Genomic DNA, 19,770 nt, shown 5'->3' on the forward strand with positions numbered 1-19,770 from the left:
CGGAAAAGCCTGAGGGCAATAAATCCAAGGAGACCGGGGCCGCTGCTACTACTGCCTATGAGAAGGTGCAGGGTTCAGAGGTCGTTCATATTACGGGGCTTGACCAGCCCCTTCATGAGAAAAAGAAGGAAACTGCTCGAGGTAAGGGACCCGAGGTTGTGAAGCCAACCAAGCCTGTGCAAGTTGATGCCGCCACCCAGACTATTCAAGTGACTTCTACTACTGGGGGGTCAGCTGCTGTGGTGCATAAAGAGACATCTGCTGCTGCATGTGGTGCGAATTCCATAATTTTGTATGCATCCATAATTACGTAACTCCTTGCACAGTCCGCACAGTTCGTTTCATCCTTGTATCACTTCCTTCAGATAGGCCATTGTTTTCAGGTAAAGTCCCGTATTCTACTTCTAGTATATGTATATATCAATTATCACACATAATTGCAAGTAATTCTTAATCACAGTCAAGTGCTACTCTAGTGCACCCTAAGTCTCGTAGTGTCTCTTCTTGACTCTTTGTAAATAGTTTCAGGTAGTGGATGTCGCGGGACGTTAAATTGTTTCGTGATAGGATCCTAGAGATTGTAGACTAGACTCGAGAGGGAATCCTGGTTCACTACAATCGCAGCTCTGATACCAATCTGTCACACCCCTTTCTGCGGCGGAAGCACGAGGTGTGATCATGAAAGGTTCTCATTGCATACGAAAGGTAAACATACTACATGCTCGTAAAAATAACTTCAAATACCAAACATTTCATAATTTGAAAACATAAGTTTAGCGTTTACATCGCGAGATAACATAAAGCATTGTCTTAAAAGTTTACAATTTTATTTAAACATAAACATAGACGACATCCACAAGCATGAGTAGACCACGCGCACATCCACCTTTAGTTACCTGAAATACATGTGAGTTTTGGAAAAACGTCAACATAATGTTGGTGTGAATTCATGCAGTTCTTGTATTGAACGTTTGTATACTTTGTATGAAAAACATGGTATGTAATTTGTGTAAATCAAGTATTCATGTATGTATTAAGTTGTTAATGGGTTGCAAGGCCATTAACATGTGACACGACATAGGAAGTCACCAAACCATAGGCATTTTTCTAGTTGTCGATTCACGACGGAGACACAAAAACACTACTCGGTACTAGTTGTCACCAAGAGTGGGGCTGCCCTGAAACCCATTAGATCTAACCTTTTGTTCTACGGTCTAAGTATGTACACGATTAATGGTGCTTATGGTACCCTATTCGTGACACGATTTCTCGTATCATTTCTCAAAACGCATCATACTTGGTACTAGTTATCACCAAGAGTGCTTCTTGTTTTTGTATCATACCATTTATAAACAGTGTAATGTCTATAACATGTATTTCACCCCCGAAGTTATAAAACCAAAATAGTTAAAGAAAAGGGGGAGCATGAACTCACAACTTTGCGTTTCTTGCGTCGTAAACTTCACCGGATTTGCTTATAATGCGTTGTGACCTAAACGTGTTTTATTATCGTTAGTCACTAGACTTGTATTGTACAAGCTCAAGTCATTATCTTTTGTATATGTATTGTTGTGTTAAAAATATTTTATATTTTTAACTATGTATCTTACTTATATTATTTTCTCTAAAATTAATATAAGTATCTTGTATTTTACACCCGAATTATGCATCTTGTATGTTGTATGTGTATTTTTGTGTTTTTACTTCTCAAGAGTATTTCAAGTCCTAATACACTAGCACATATAATACATACTACATACACTTAGCACAAAGTTTGGTGATCAAATAATATATATATTTTTCTCAAAAATATACATACTTAATGTCAAATTTTTAACCTTGACGAAATCATCGTTTCTCAACTAAAAAATTAGGGAAACCTTGGTATACATTTTTAGGGAATAAGTTTCTCAAAACTTATATATTTTTCAAAGTGTCAAAATTTATAAAAATTTTGACAGAGTTTCCCCTAAAAATGGAGGTTTCCCGTGTTTTCAAAACATGTGTTTATTTTCTTTTAAAAATCATCATCAATCAATTTCAACAACAATCATCAACAACACACACTAATTTCTCTATTTCATGAACTTGAAAATTTATAAAAATGTGTAGTAACTTACTAGGGTACTTAGTAAGCCTTGTTACCCTTTAAAGTGTGATTGCTTCTTTAAAAACTTCATTTTTAAAAGAATATGATTCTTTACAACTTATGTTCATGTTTTCTAAAAATACTTCTTCTTGTATTTTTCTTGTTACACATGTGTATCTTTACTTTATTAACCACCAAAAATAAGGTTTATTTGTTTAAGAACCAAGATTAAGTAAAACTTGTATTTTTAACTTGGTTCTTTTGAAAAACCACTCATGGATCTTTAGATCTACATGTTTATCATCTTACTTTAATCTTTATTTTTAGGAAAACATAGTGTTCTTTCAAGTTCATGATCTTTTTGTGGATGATTCATAACCTTTAACATGTTCATCTCCTTATCTTGCTAGATTATGTTTTTAATCATGATCTAGCAAGGTTGTATGATGATCTACATTATTTCTACCAACAAACAATAACCAACAATCATAACAACTCATGTGCATCAAGTTTCCTTCATATTAAAAGCTTATGTTCAAGTTACATGCTTATGTTCTTTAGTGTTCTTATGATAATCATCATAATAAGTCTTTTAACCACTTAAAATAGAAGTAAATAAGAGTGTTCAAGGTGCTTACTACTAGCTTGAAGCTAGGGAAGAACTATGATGAAGATCAAGTGGATAAAAGCACTAGAGAGAGGTCCTTCAAGTTCCTTTGTTTCCCACCTTCCTAATTAGGCTTGAATCACCTTAGGTTATGCTTGAAATGTGTTGAAATGGATTGAAAATGGAGGGACCAAGAGGGGTGTTTGTGGCCGTGAGCAAGGAAGAGGAAGGAGAAGTGAAGGTGTTGGTGAAATGGTGAAATGAGAAGTATGTTGCATCTAGTGGTCCTTTATGTATTATCTTCCAACATTAGATGGCATATGGCATCTATGTAGGCATATTCCCCAGCAAGATCCTTTAAAATATAACAAAGAAATCCCATGTGGGATCCTTGTTTCCCAACCGTCCAACAAGGGGGGGGGGGTAAGTGTAATATTTCAACTACTAGTTACATGATTTAGTTTGAATAAAATGGTATTAGTTAGGTATTTTTAGGCATTTAGTGTTTAGGAGATGTAATAAGATGTTCGGTGACCATAACTAGCCAAGAAATAAATAAGCAATGCTTCTAGTAATATTTTTATGTGCCGGTTAGTGTCCGGTTGTTTGGTTAGATACCGATTCGTTAAAGTGCTAAATTGCACCGTATAGTGTCTTTTATGTACCCTTTTGTACCCCTTTCAATTCCCGACAATTAGGGAAGCATTCTGGATGATAAATCATGATTTCTGCATAATATTTATGTGTTAAAAGCTGATTTATAGCTGAATTTAATAAAATTCTGCACTTAAAGTGCGTTTCGGGTGCTTTTTAGTGCGTATTTTAGCTTCTGGATGGTCTATATATATAAACCCTTGTATGTACTCTTGGGTTTTAATGTATTCTTGTCATTGGACCTACACCTAGGCTCCAATTTTATTGTCTAACTATTTTCTGCAGAATTGTTAACACAGTGTGTCTTACCGGTGAGTTTACTAGTATTTCTGACGCAACGCTCTTGTTAATGCATATAGCAATATTTAGTAGTATAAAACGTGCATGAATTCACTTGTATATCATGTAATCAAACAATGTTGCCATTTAAGCATATAATTTCAGTCATTAAATAATAATTAAAGTGTACAGAAATTACCGGTTTGGTGCCAGTTGTCACAGTCTCCCCCCGTTAAAAGAATTTCGTCCCGAAATTCAGGCTTCACTAGCTCTCGCAGGAGTCTTCTTGAACAGGTGGGGATACTTTTCTTTGAACTAGTCTTCACGTTCCCACGTGTACTCGGGTCCGTGCTTAGAGTTCCAACGTACTTTGACAAGTTTGACAGTGCTCCTCCTGGTCTTGTTGACTTTCCAGTCTGTAACCTCAACGGGTCGTTTTGTAAATCGGAGGGTGTCGTCAATATGCACTTCGTCCGCAGGGATGATCACGTTTTCTTGTGTTGGACTTGTCTTGAGGTTGGATACATGAAACGTATCATGTACTCCATTAAGTTCTTCCGGTAATTCCAACTTATACGCCACGGTACCAATCCTTTCTAAGATCTTGAATGGTCCGATGTATCGGGGATTCAGCTTCCCACGTTTTCCGAATCGCACTACGCCCTTCCAGGGGGGAGACTCTTAGCAAAACTTTGTCTCCCACCTCGAACTCTAATGGTTTTCGTCTTCGATCTGCGTAGCTCTTTTGTCGGTCTCGAGCCGCCTTAATGCGCTCTTGGATCTGCGTAATTTTGTCGGTTGTCTCTTGTACTAATTCAGGACCAACCATACGTTTATCTCCAGCGTCTGCCCAACATAAGGGCGATCGGCAGTTGCGGCCATACAGAGCTTCGAACGGTGTGGCTTTTATGCTTGTATGATAACTGTTATTGTAGGAAAACTCAACTAAAGGTAGATGAGTATCCCAACTGCCACCTAGGTCCATGACACATGCGCGAAGCATATCTTCTAATGTTTGTGTGGTTCGTTCGCTATGGCCGTCTGTTTGTGGATGGAAAGTCGTGCTCAGATCTAACTGGGATCCAAAAGCTTCCTGAAAGGATCGCCAGATTCTTGAGACAAAGCGTCCATCTCTGTCTGAAATGATTGAGATAGGCACTCCATGACGTGTCACAATTTCTTTTAGGTATATCTTAGCAAGCTTTCCAGTGCTATCCTTCTCTCGGATTGGTAGGAAATGCGCAGACTTCGTTAGCCGATCGACTATCACCCATATCATATCGTGCCCTCTAGGGGTCTTGGGTAGTTTCGTTATGAAGTCCATCGAGATTTGTTCCCACTTCCACATGGGTATCTCTGGTTGTTATAGTAGACCAGACGGTTTCTGATATTCAGTCTTAACCTTAGCACAGGTTAGACACTTTCCAACGTAGACAGCAACATCGCTTTTAAGTCTCGGCAACCAATAGTATTCTTTTAAGTCTTGATACATCTTGTCTGATCCTAGATGGATCGAGTATCTCGATTTATGCGCTTCATCAAGGATGACTTCTCGTAGGCCACCATAGAGTGGAACCCATATGCGTTTCTTAAAGTATAAGGCTCCCTCTTCATCTGGCACCATATATTTCAATGCACCCCGGAGGTATTCAGCTTTACGGTTTTCTATTTTAAGGGCTTCTAGTTGGGCGCCATGAATACGTGCTGTGAGGTTTGTTCGAATCGTCATTTCCAATGCTCGAACCCTTAGGGTCTTAACCCTTTCTTTTCGACTTAGCGCGTCTGCTACCACATTTTCCTTTCTGTAGGATCGAATTTCGACCTAAACGAGTCGTTTGGAAGAGCTCAACTCCGTTTCAGAGGCGGAAACAAGGAAACGGATGCGTACACAGCTTGTATCATACTTAAATCCTCTTGTATATTGATTTTACAACGTTTCGATTACAAGGAAAAACCGGCAATACCTCGGTATCAGATCTGAAAGTTGTTACAAATGAAATGAACAATGATCCTATATATACTAGTTTGGGATCGCTCGAAATTACATGCCATAAAAGCGATCCATGAACATTACACTAAAAGCGATCCATCAACTTGTCAAATAAGCGATCCGAACAGATTCCTTAAAAGCGGTTCACAAGTTTGTCTTTTGACTTCACATGTTGTCATTTGATCTTTGAGAAGTGGAATCTCATTGGACCCTCATTTGGTCCAATCAACACAAAGATCCAACATGTTTTGTCGTTTACATGAAATCCTTTAATGATAATCATATTTTTCTTGATGATGTCACATGATGTCATCATTGAACATGATAACATCATGCTTGACCAGATCCGCATCGCAACCCGAACTCGACATTAGACGTAGTCGACAGATGACTGCACCAACAGACTCCCCCTCAGATGTTGACGAGTCTTAAGTGTCGAGTCTTCAACGACTTCAGTCTTTCTCACAATCTTCGGGCTTCTTTCTCTCTATCTTCAGACTCCCCCTCTCGATTTGCTGACATTCCTTTGATCTTCAGCAACATCTTCAGGATCGACGTCTGGCTTTCCTGCATAAACTCTACCTCAGAGTAAATTTCTTTCACATACATATTTTAAACATATGAACTTGCACCAATCCAGATTCTCATTCAAAACAAACACAGATATTTTGATGAACCACTTGACAGGTTAGATTATGAAAACATTTAATTTCACACACACACTCCCCCTCAAGAATTGCTCATCATGTTTAGCACTCGGAATTTTCAAAAATCAGCTATTCAATATCAGTTGTCGAAAATCTTTTTGAATTTTCAAAAATTTATGCTAAAGCACACCAAAAATCTTTTTGTATTTTGAAATAAAGAAACTAAAATGCAGAAATAAACTATTTACAAACAATATTTTTGTGAGCTCGTGCAAGAGGATCATATCAGTTTGTGAGACAAATCACAAACACCGTTAAGCTATAAACATACTCAGTTCTAAACAATTTACCTAGATTGTCAGTATGTTTGTCCACTTAAATCTTCACACAAATTTCAATCGATTCGAGATATGAAATTAATGTTTTAGAGACTTAAACTTAATTGTGTATCACTCCACTTGAATATACTCCCGTATCCAGATCCCAAATATTCAGTCTTACAGGTGAGTATACCACAGATGATATCTGTAAAGGGGTTAAATGCGAAACCGTGAGAGCTCAGGTCAGAACTTCCGTTCAGCAGAGAGATGACGGCTCGACTTTTGGTGGGTCCCCTTTAGAGGATCTTTTTGCATTTCAACAGCAGCGACTATCAATTTTATTGTTTCATCAGCATGCTGAGGGCGGCGCTTTTTCAAGCATTTACAGAAAGTATTATCCGGGGACTAGGTCAGTACTTCCATACAGCAGAAGTCCCGGGATAATACCCCAGATATCACTGAGCATAAAGACCTAGTATCTCAGAATACGAGACCTTTCAAACAAGATTTCGGGGGTTACCCATATATCCAAGAATAGTTACCCACGAATCAAGCAAGTTTGATTTAGGTTTATATCTCGTTTCAATTTACTAAATGTGCAAAAATCTACTGACACATCCGTAGTAAGATCGTTTATCACATTTTGACTTTCCAATTCTTTAGCGTGTTGTGATAGTCCACTGATGTACTATCATTTCCTCTTTTATGCAACAAAAACTCATTTTTGATTTTATCATGTTTTTGACTTTTTCAAATTTTCTGATGTTTTTGGATTTTCTCTAAAAATTCTTACTCCCCCTAAAATTCAAATACATCTAATGAAAATTGAAAACAAACTATACAGAACATGACAACTGATATCGAATCTCCTCAATTCGCCATTCACTAGGCATAAACAATCAGAACTCCCCCTATCAACAAACTATTTTCCCATTTAGATTTCAAAACACTTAAGTTTTTTTTAATCAAAATGGTTTTTCCGGAAAATAAGTTTGAATGATTTTACCAATTGTAGGTTACCATTTGTAGGAATATCCAACAAATGTTCGGGGTTGTGGTTCATCATCTTGTCTATCGACCAATGTATGAAAATACAAGTACAAATTAATGTCCTTGATTTACCATTTTCAGTACAGAAACCTCTGTACCAATTGTAAAACATCAACAAACATAAACAAACCTCTTTACCGTTTGTATAAATGACATTACCGAATAGACTTCAAGAAAGATGCCGATTCATGCTCCACGCTTACCAACCTGGGAGCTCCGGCAAGTCCTGAGACTTACTGTTCAAAATATGTACCATCCCAGTCACAAACCAGGGATGGTTCAACTTTTTCCTTCTTTGTCTTCTTCTCATAAAATTCTTTAACCCCTTTGACTTTTCGATCAATCATTTTGCCAAAGATATGTTTTACCCTGGGGTTAAAGACCTTTTCAGCATCAAATTCCTGTTCATCATGATAAAATTGGTTAGAAATCTCAACTTTACCAATTTTCTTTTTATAATTTTCAGCCCGAAGTGATGGAAACTCATCATCACTAACACTCGGAACTGAGTTTTCAACTTTTACATCAGCTTCACATTTTGATACAACTTGTGGCTCCACTGACTTTGTGGAATCAGTTTCATCGCCTGAAGATAGCTCCTCTGATTTCGACCTATCAGAATCATTGCTAGATCTCTCACCTCCATTCTTCACAACCCATTTCTGGTTGCTAGATTTGGCTCTCTTTTTGTAAAACTTGGTCGAACTCTCACCAATTTCAAAAATAGAATCTTTAAACAGTTTTGTTCTATCCAGTGGTGATTCGAACGCAAACACCTTTTCTGAAATTTTTCGAAACACTCCCTGTTTTGATTGTATCGCCTGAGAACAATCTTTGGCGATATGTCCAACGTTGTTGCACTTGAAACAGATTCTCGAGTCTTTCTTTAGTTCAGCTTGTTTCTTTTTCAAAAACTCACTGTTCTTTTCCCTCCAGAAACATGTTTTTTCTTTTTCATCTGTTGATGTACCTGAAACAAAGGACATTTTGGATTTAAAATCACGGACATATTTTTCATTTTTCTGTTTTTCTGTCGATGTAAAACCTAATCCTTTCTTTTTGAAATTACCGCTATGGTTTGATCTCTTTTGGAAACCAGAACCAGAACTGTAATTCTTTTTCTTGTTTAATCTCTGTTGTACTCTTGAGGTGTATTTTTTAGATTTATCATTAAAACATAAGCCTTTGATTTCAGAAATATTGATTTCCGAGAGTATAAAAACCTTTTTAATCAGTTCAGTTTTGACACCTCTTAATGGAAATTCCTCATCAGAATATAATTTGTCCGAATTATTCAAAGTATAAACAACTTTAAACAACCCATCATCCAAATTAGATTTTGATAACAAGAATTTTCTATCATAGACTAATTTTCCCTGTTTTACTGTTTGCCCCAGAGTTTTTGACTTAGATTTCGACTCTGACGCTGACTCCGACTTTGACTCTTCGCTGTCATCACTATCTAACACATGATCCACGACTTTCTTCATCAATTGAGACTGTTGATCAGTGTCAGATGATGTGAACACAACATCAATACTTTCTGGAAGATTGACCGATGACTCTGACTCCCACTGTAAATATGTAGCCTTTTTGACTCTTTCATCGTTAGGATGTCTAGGCAAATATCCGTTTTCCAGTGGAGGTGGACATCTGTTATAACTGACACCTTTCTTCTTACCAGATGAAGCCTTTTCAGTATCCTTTTTCTTGTCACTCTTCCTCTTGTCAGCAATCTTTTCTTCAATACTGACTTCAGCTGCTTTTTCTTAAGTTACCTCATCCTCTTCCCAGACCTTCATGCTCTCAACAGTCGGATAAATCCTGTCAATCACATAGGAAGTACATGAGTAACTTTTCAATAAACGATTTATTCTTTCAGTTTCTATTCGTTGCAGCTCAAGCTTCTGTTCTAAAGCAGCACATTTTTCAATGTAATTGTTTACAACTTTTTGTTTTGTCATAAATGCTCCCTGAAGAGTCTTCATTGCTACAGCTTGCTCTTCACTAGTTTGATTGTACTGATTCATTGCCTTGTTCAGCACATCATAAGACTCCTTCAGTCTGTTTAAGTTGTTAATCAACGTGCTGTTCTGCTTTTTCACAATCTCACAATTTTCACACTTTACCGGAATCTCTTTCGCATCAACTTGTTCTTCAACTTTAAACTTAGGCACTTCTGTCATCTTTTGCCTTCTTACCACCGGCACCTCTTCATCATCACTACTCACCGGTGTCTTAATCTTCTTCTTTTTCTTTTCCTTCTTGACTTTTTCGTCTTCGCTATCACTCTCAGCAAGCAGCTTCATATCTTCTCTGTCTTTTCTCGCCCAATACTCTGTATCATCATCACTATCATCTACAATCTTTGCTGTAAATGCAGTGTAAGCTGTAGTTTAATCAGGAACATAATCATCCCAAGTGAACTTTGCCCAGCTAAAACCTTCTGCAAGCTTTTCATCTTCTTGATCAATCAAACAAGCTTTTCCATTTTCTGGTATGTAGTTATCCCAGGTAAATGATTTCTTTTGATTTGGATTAACCACACAAGCTCTTTTTCCGGTATCTTCAATCACATCTCTTCCATGTGCAGTCTGAGCTTGATGTTTTTGTTGTTGAGATGATTGACCAACTTGGTGATAAATGGCTTTGCGATAGTAATCGTTGTTGTTGTTGAACGGATTTTGAGCTCCACTTGCTTCTCAGTTTGTGCATTCCCTCTTGAAGTGTCCTTTTTCCCTGCACCGAAAACAAGTGACTTTAGATTTGTCAAAACCTAAAGTATAAACATTCGCATCACGAAGATCATCTCTCCCCGTGATTTGTTTGAACTTCTCAGCTCTCCGTAAAACACTAGCCAAACACCACTTTATATCCATCAACTCCATCTCTTCAGCATCTATCTGGTCGTAGTCTTCTTTGGTTAGCATTGGATTGCCGATACGACCTGCAACAAAACAAGTGTAAGATTCCAAAACCATTCCTAATAAAGACATTTGGTTTTTTGCAATATCCTCAGAATAATCTTGATCATTTTCAAGATTCAATACAATGTTGCACTGTAATTTTCTCCCGTTTTTAGTTGCAGAGATGTTCGGATCAAATGATGGAAATGAAGTAAAACTGGTCTTGCTGCTTGATCCAGATGATGGGCTTTCAGAGAAGCTCTTGGCACTCATACCAGTCACAATCTTTGGAGATGAATTCGACGATTTCTCATTTACCCCAGCTTTATAATATAATCCGATATCTTGTTCACCATCGAAATCTTTCATTCTAATCACTTTTCTCTGTTCCATTTCTTGAGCTTCGATCTTTTCGATGAACTTACTGAGCGTCAGATTGCTAAAACCTTTCTTGTTTCTGAGCATCATCAGGTATGTGCCCCAACTCTCATATGGCAACGCATCAGCAAGTTTGTCAATTAACTCTTCATTACTCTTCTCAATACTTAACCTTTTCATATTTGCAAGCAGATTACAATAACGTTCAATAATCTCTCTCGTACTCTCATTTTTCAACCCACGAAAAAGATCAAATTCTTTCTTTAAAAGCGACTTCTTGCTTTTAACAATCTCTTCACTTCCCCTAAACTTCGAACGTAACGCTTTCCAGATTGAGTAAGACGTTCCATTATGCTGTAGCAGAACCATGATATCTTCTTTCACTGCCCGTTGAAGAAGACTTAGCATCATTTTCTCATTTTTGTACTTCTTCCTCTCATCATCTCTAAGATCTTTGATTGGAACTGGCTCTTCATCACTATTCAATGGTCGAATATACTTTGTTTCCACACATTCCCAAGCGTCAAGATAATTCGCTTGCACCCAATTCTCAAACCGACCTTCCCAACCTTTGTATTCTTCGATGTTCATTAACTTGGGAGGTTTTTGCATCGTTCCGGTTTCGTTTTCGAGCATTGTGGTTTGAACAGCAGTGATTGGGGTACTCGGAGTAGCGAATGCGTTGTAAAAATCAGAATCCATGCTTCAAGAATCAGATGATATTTCGGGAAATACCTGAAAGACAAACAAACAACACAATCAGTTTAAAAATTTATCAATTAATAGAATCGAAATGGTACTCGAACTGATGAATTTTCTGTGCGGACTGAAGGTTGACACACTGAGCGGACAAAAGATTGACACACTGTGCGGACAGCTTTGACCTTTTCAATGACCTGGCAAAATCACACGACTTGGAACGAAATCTAACTCAAACAACCGGAACGGAATCAAATCTCAAATGAACTGGCTTGATGTAAACTGATTCACCTAGTGAAACACCTCTGATTTAACTAACTCAACTTTGATTGTTTTATGTTTATTATTGGGCCGCTACTTATGATCTACAATCCAATAAAACTGACATCATGGGCGGCTACAATTTTTTTTTTAAAAAAATGATTGGGTCGCATGGGCTTTTTGGCAGCACTTAATACATAACAAAAAAAAAACTGATAACATGGATAGCAATGTGATTGGGCCTTTAGTAGATAGTGGGGCGGTGCTATATAGTGGGCGGTAACTATGATTGGGTTCTTTAATATGGGCGGTGACAAACAAACAATCACATTCACATGCACTCCTGACAAGGTAAGCTTTAATGATAATACCACTGATAAGGTCCAATAATCTTCAAGAGGCGGCAACCTTAATTGTCAAACAGAATATTATAACTGTGTCGATAAAGATTGTCACAAAAGCGACCCTTGACTTTTATGATGATGCCTTATGAGCGATTCACGAATGTCTCAAAAGCGGACCTCGGTATTAATGTTGACACAAAGGCGGTCCAAAGTTATACCAAATAAGCGAACCAGAGGTTAATTTTTGGAGCGGTCCTGACGTGACCTTATCAGCGATCCATAAACTTGACCAAATAAGCGAACCACAAGGTGACGTCAGCAACGGACGAACAACTTTCGAGCAAAAGTTCGATTTAAATCAATTTTAGGCCGATTTAAGTTCTGAAAACTTCCAGGTTTTGTTAAATCATGATTACGCACACACTGTGTGAATTTTAAGCGATTTTGACCGTAAAAAGTTTCGTTTTTTCGAAAAAGAAAGGTGTAGAAGCAGAAAAAGTGATGAAAACGAGCTGTATATGCGAGATCTCCTCCTCCTTGGCTCTGATACCAATTGTAGGATCGAATTTCGACCTAAACGAGTCGTTCGGAAGAGCTCAACTCCGTTTCAGAGGCGGAAACAAGGAAACGGATGCGTACACAGCTTGTATCATACTTAAATCCTCTTGTATATTGATTTTACAACGTTTCGATTACAAGGAAAAACCGGCAATACCTCGGTATCAGATCTGAAAGTTGTTACAAATGAAATGAACAATGATCCTATATATACTAGTTTGGGATCGCTCGAAATTACATGCCATAAAAGCGATCCATGAACATTACACTAAAAGCGATCCATCAACTTGTCAAATAAGCGATCCGAACAGATTCCTTAAAAGCGGTTCACAAGTTTGTCTTTTGACTTCACATGTTGTCATTTGATCTTTGAAAAGTGGAATCTCATTGGACCCTCATTTGGTCCAATCAACACAAAGATCCAACATGTTTTGTCGTTTACTTGAAATCCTTTAATGATGATCATATTTTTCTTGATGATGTCACATGATGTCATCATTGAACATGATAACATCATGCTTGACCAGATCCGCATCGCAACCCGAACTCGACATTAGACGTAGTCGACAGATGACTGCACCAACACTTTCCAGGATGGTACTTAATCTCACAGTCGTAATCGTTTAGCAACTCGACCCATCGCCGCTGGCGCATGTTCAATTCCTTTTGATCGAGTATGTGTTGTAGGCTTTTGTGATCTGTGAAGATTGTACATCGAGTACCATACAGATAGTGTCACCAGATCTTTAAGGTGAATACCACCGCACCCAATTCCAAGTCGTGCGTGGTGTAGTTCCTTTCATGTACTTTCAATTGTCTTGAAGCGTAAGCGATGACTTTTTGGCGTTGCATGAGCACACAACCCAAACCTTGGCGCGAAGCGTCGCAGTATACCACGAAGTCTTCAGTGCCTTCGGGTAATGACAGTATTGGTGCATCGCATAGCTTATTTTTGAGTAGTTGGAAGGCTTCTTCTTGTTTAACACCCCAGTCGTACTTCTTGTCTTTCTGCGTAAGGGTCGTTAGCGGTTGAGCTATTTTTAAGAAATTCTCAATAAACTGTCGATAATAGCCCGCTAAGCCCAAAAATTGACGAACTTCAGTTGGGGTTTTGGGGGCTTCCCAATTCTTTATTGCTTCAATCTTGGATGGGTCTACATGAATGCCCTTCTCGTTTACAACGTAACCCAGAAATTGCACTTCGCGAATCCAAAATTCGCACTTTGAGAACTTTGCAAAAAGTTTCTCCTTCTTCTGTAGTTCCAGAATAGTTCTGAGGTGTTGCTCGTGCTCTTCTTTCGTTCGTGAGTAAATCAAGATATCATCGATGAATACAATCACGAATTTATCGAGATATGGTTTGCATACGCGGTTCATCAGATCCATAAGCACCACTGGCGCGTTCGTCAGTCCGAATGGCATCAAAAGAAAATCGTAATGCCCATAGCGTGTTCTGAATGCAGTCTTTGGTACGCTTTCCTCTTGTATTCTTAACTGATGTTATCCAGATCGAAGATCGATCTTGGAATAGTAGCTTGATCCTTGCAACTGATCAAATAAGTCATCAATCCTCGGTAGTGGATACCGATTCTTGATAGTGAGCTTGTTCAGTTCTCTGTAGTCGATACACATCCGCAGAGTTCCATCCTTTTTCTTCACGAACAATACTGGAGCTCCCTAGGGCGAGAAGCTTGGTCTTATGAATCCTTTATCCAACAACTCCTGGAGTTATGTAGATAATTCTTGCATTTCGGATGGTGTAAGCCGATAGGGTGCCTTGGCTACAGGAGCAGCTCCTGGAACCAAGTCTATACGGAATTCGACTTGTCGTTGCGGAGGTAGTCCTGGCAGGTCTTTGGGAAAAACATCAAGGAATTCTTTCACCACAGGAATGTCTTCGAGTTTCGGCTCTTAAGCCTTCTTATCTACAACGTGTGCTAGGAAGGCAACACATCCTTTCCTTAAGCACTTTCGTGCCTTCATGTAACTGATGATTCTTAGAGGCGCGTCTCGTTTTTCTCCATGCACGATGAGAGTTTCGTCATTCGCCAGAGGGTTGCGAATGATTTTCTCATGACAAACAATTTTAGCTTTGATCTTGGACAACCAGTCCATTCCGACCACTACATCGAAGCTACCCAATTGAATAGGTAAGAGGTCGATGCTAAATCTTCGTTCACCAAGCTCTAATGTGCAGCCTCTAACAACTTCGCCCGATTCAACGAGTTTACCATTGGCTAGTTCTATAGAATAAGGAATATCTAATCTACTCGATTCTATTCCAAGCATACGTTTAAATTCCACAGACATGAAGCTATAGTCAACACAAGTGTCAAATATATGGATGCAAAGTGATTGTTAATGAGAAACGTACCGGTGACCACGTTAGGGTCCTCGCGTGCGTTCCTTGCTCCAATCACAAATGCTCGTGCCTGAGCATTGTTTCCTTTTGGGCAGTCCTTCATGAAATGTTCATTGCTTCCACAACTGAAGCATCCTTGGTTTCGCCCAGCTTCATTCCCAGTTCGGTTACCGTTGACATTTCCGTTTCCCCTATTGTTTCCAGCACCGTTGCGGTTTCCATTCCCGTTTCTGTTTCCCTTACCCCAACAGTCCTCCGTGCGGTGACCCAGTTTTCCACACTTGTCGCATTTTGGGATGCGACAGACTCCTTCGTGATGACGCTTGCACCGATTACATTTGGGCAGAGTGCCCAGGTATCCCTTAGCTGGAGCGTCATTCATGGCTGCAAGAGATTTCGCCTCCTGAGGCGGGTTGGTGTCACGCTTCTTGTTGGAACCCTTATTGTTATGAGTTGCTTGATTCAGGTTTGCATGTTTCCTTTTCTTGTCGCCGGACGACTCAGCATGCGTCTCGGTCTTTTCTGTTGGGTTCAGTGATAGCTTCTTCATACGAACATCATCTTCAGTAAGGCTGACAGCCAGAGTTACAACCTCGGTGATTGTTGCGGGTTTGGCCGAAGTTACCAAACTGCGAAACTTCGGGGCCAATCCCCAGATGTAGCGTTCAACGCGCTTAAATTCAGGTGTTACCATGTAGGGGATCACCTTATACAAATCGTGGAACCTTCGAGTATACCCAGTGATGTCAGCACCTTCCATAGTCAAGTGCCAGAACTCAATCTCCAACCTTTGGAGTTCAGCACGTGAGCAATACTTCTTTCTCATTCTTTCTTTTAGTTCATCCCAAGTTAGGCCATAAGCGGCATCATCACCCAGAGTTTGGACTTGCAAGTTCCACCAGGCCAGAGCTTCATCGACAAACAAACCAGTCGCGAAAGTGACTTGCTGATCCGTGGTACACTTGCTCATGCGGATAGTCGCTTCAGTCTTTTCCGTCCAGCGTACAAACTCCACTGCTCCTCCAGTGCCATCGTAGTTCAGTGGTTTGCAGTCGAGGAACTGTTTGAAGGTGCAGCCTGTAATTGATCCAACCAACTCACTCATGAGCAATCGAAGAAATAATGAAACAAAGACCGTTCATAAATTTCTCTATGCTTAGCAAATTGTATTAAGGTTACCTTGAGCTGCGTTTCCTCCAGACGAATCTCCATGTCCGTTACGCCTAGCATTGCTTGGTCCTCCACTGTCTTCGGTGCGGTTCGCCTCATACTGGGCGATAGCTGCAGAGATCCTTTCTTCCAGTAGTGCGTTCAGCTCTTCAGCAGTCTTTGGCAGTGGGGGAGGAGGAGGTTGATCACGGGCGTTCACAGTTCTTCTAGGTGCCATGTTCTGATAGAATATAACATAATAGGGTTAGACATTTGTCTGATATCATCTTACGAGACAGTAGTAGTATATATATACAAGCATATACCAGATAAGTGATATCAAACAATTCTTACTCCAGCAGAGTATTTAGTAGGCTAGGGGGAGGGGGTTCATGTGTGACCTTCTCTTGCACTGAGGGAAGCTATTCGCGACAAGACTTGTTGTGGTTTCTATGCACTGAATTCCATAATTATGTATGCATCCATAATTACGTAACTCCTTGCACAGTCCGCACAGTTTGTTTCATCCTCGTATCACTTCCTTCAGATAGGCCATTGTTTTCAGGTAAAGTCAAGTATTCTACTTCTAGTATATATATATATATCAATTATCACACATAATTGCAAGTAATTCTTAATCACAGTCAAGTGCTACTCCATTGCACCCTAAGTCTCGTAGTGTCTCTTCTTGACTCTTTGTAATAGTTTCAGGTAGTGGATGTCGCGGGACGTTTTATGCAATGAAAACTTTTTGAAAAATTTTTTCGTGATAGGATCCTAGAGATTGTAGACTAGACTCGAGAGGGAATCCTGGTTCACTACAATCGCAGCTCTGATACCAATCTGTCACACCCCTTTCTGCGGCGGAAGCACGAGGTGTGATCATGAAAGGTTCTCATTGCATACGAAAGGTAAACATACTACATGCTCGTAAAAATAACTTCAAATACCAAACATTTCATAATTTGAAAACATAAGTTTAGCATTTACATCGTGAGATAGCATAAAGCATTGTCTTAAAAGTTTAAAATTTTATTTAAACATAAACATAGACGACATCCACAAGCATGGGTAGACCACGTGCACATCCACCTTTAGTTACCTGAAATACATGTGAGTTTTGGAAAAACGTCAACATAATGTTGGTGTGAATTCATGCAGTTCTTGTATTGAACGTTTGTATACTTGTATGAAAAACATGGTATGTAATTTGTGTAAATCAAGTATTCATGTATGTATTAAGTTGTTAATGGGTTGCAAGGCCATTAACATGTGACACGACATAGGAAGTCACCAAACCATAGGCATTTTTCTAGTTGTCGATTCACGACGGAGACACAAAAACACTACTCGGTACTAGTTGTCACCAAGAGTGGGGCTGCCCTGAAACCCATTAGATCTAACCTTTTGTTATGCGGTCTAAGTATGTACACGATTAATGGTGCTTATGGTACCCTATTCGTGACACAATTTCTCGTATCATTTCTCAAAACGCATCATACTTGGTACTAGTTATCACCAAGAGTGCTTCTTGTTTTTGTACCATACCATTTATAAACAGTGTAATGTTTGTAACATGTATTTCGCCCCTGAAGTTATAAAACCAAAATAGTTAAAGAAAAAGGGGAGCATGAACTCACAACTTTGCGTTCCTTGCGTCGTAAACTTCACCGGATTTGCTTATAATGCGTCGTGACCTAAACGTGTTTTATTATCGTTAGTCACTAGACTTGTATTGTACAAGCTCAAGTCACTATCTTTTGTATATGTATTGTTGTGTTAAAAAAATTTTATATTTTTAACTATGTATCTTACTTATATTATTTTCTCAAAAATTAATATAAGTATCTTGTATTTTACACCCGAATTATGCATCTTGTATGTTGTATGTGTATTTTTGTGTTTTTACTTCTCAAGAGTATTTAGCGTATTTTCAAGTCCTAATACACTAGCACGTATAATACATACTACATACACTTAGCACAAAGTTTGGTGATCAAATAATATATATATTTTTCTCAAAAATATACATACTTAATGTCAAATTTTTAACCTTGACGAAATCATCGTTTCTCATCTCAAAAATTAGGGAAACCTTGGTATACATTTTTAGGGAATAAGTTTCTCAAAACTTATATATTTTTCTAAGTGTCAAAATTTATAATAGTTTTGATAGAGTTTCCCCTAAAAATGGAGGTTTCCCATGTTTTCAAAACACGTGTTTATTTTCTTTTAGAAATCATCATCAATCAATTTGAACAACAATCATCAACAACACACACTAATTTCTCTATTTCATGAACTTGAAAATTTATAAAAACGTGTAGTAACTTACTAGGGTACTTAGTAAGCCTTGTTACCCTTTAAAGTGTGATTGCTTCTTTAAAAACTTCATTTTTAAAGAATTTGATTATTTACAACTTATGTTCATGTTTTCTAAAAATACTTCTTCTTGTATTTTTCTTGTTACACATGTGTATCTTTACTTTATTAACCACCAAAAATAAGGTTTATTTGTTTAAGAACCAAGATTAAGTAAAACTTGTATTTTTAACTTGGTTCTTTTGAAATACCACTCATGGATCTTTAGATCTACATGTTTATCATCTTACTTTTATCTTTATTTTTAGGAAAACGTAGTGTTCTTTCAAGTTCATGATCTTTTTGTGGATGATTCATAACCTTTAACATGTTCATCTCCTTATCTTGCTAGCTTATGTTTTTAATCATGATCTAGCAAGGTTGTATGATGATCTACATTATTTCTGCCAACAAACAATAACCAACAATCATAACAACTCATGTACATCAAGTTTCCTTCATATTTAAAGCTTATGTTCAAGTTACATGCTTATGTTCTTTAGTGTTCTTATGATAATCATCATAATAAGTCTTTTAACCACTAAAAATAGAAGTAAATAAGAGTGTTCAAGGTGCTTACTACTAGCTTGAAGCTAGGGAAGAACTATGATGAAGATCAAGTGGATAAAAGCACTAGAGAGAGGTCCTTCAAGTTCCTTTGCTTCCCACCTTCCTAATTAGGCTTGAATCACCTTAGGTTATGCTTGAAATGTGTTGAAATGGATTGAAAATGGAGGGACAAAGAGGGGTGTTTGTGGCCGTGAGCAAGGAAGAGGAAGGAGAAGTGAAGGTGTTGGTGAAATGGTGAAATGAGAAGTATGTTGCATCTAGTGGTCCTTTATGTATTATCTTCCAACATTAGATGGCATATGGCATCTATGTAGGCATATTCCCCAACAAGATCCTTTAAAATATAACAAAGAAATCCCATGTGGGATCCTTGTTTCCCAACCGTCCAACAAGGGGGGGGGGGTAAGCGTAATATTTCAACTACTAGTTACATGATTTAGTTGGAATAAAATGGTATTAGTTAGGTATTTTTAGGCATTTAGTGTTTAGGAGATGTAATAAGATGTTCGGTGACCATAACTAGCCAAGAAATAAATAAGCAATGCT

The sequence above is a fragment of the Helianthus annuus genome, chromosome 4 (genome assembly GCF_002127325.2).
Source record: "Helianthus annuus cultivar XRQ/B chromosome 4, HanXRQr2.0-SUNRISE, whole genome shotgun sequence".
NCBI classification, from domain to species: domain Eukaryota; kingdom Viridiplantae; phylum Streptophyta; class Magnoliopsida; order Asterales; family Asteraceae; genus Helianthus; species Helianthus annuus.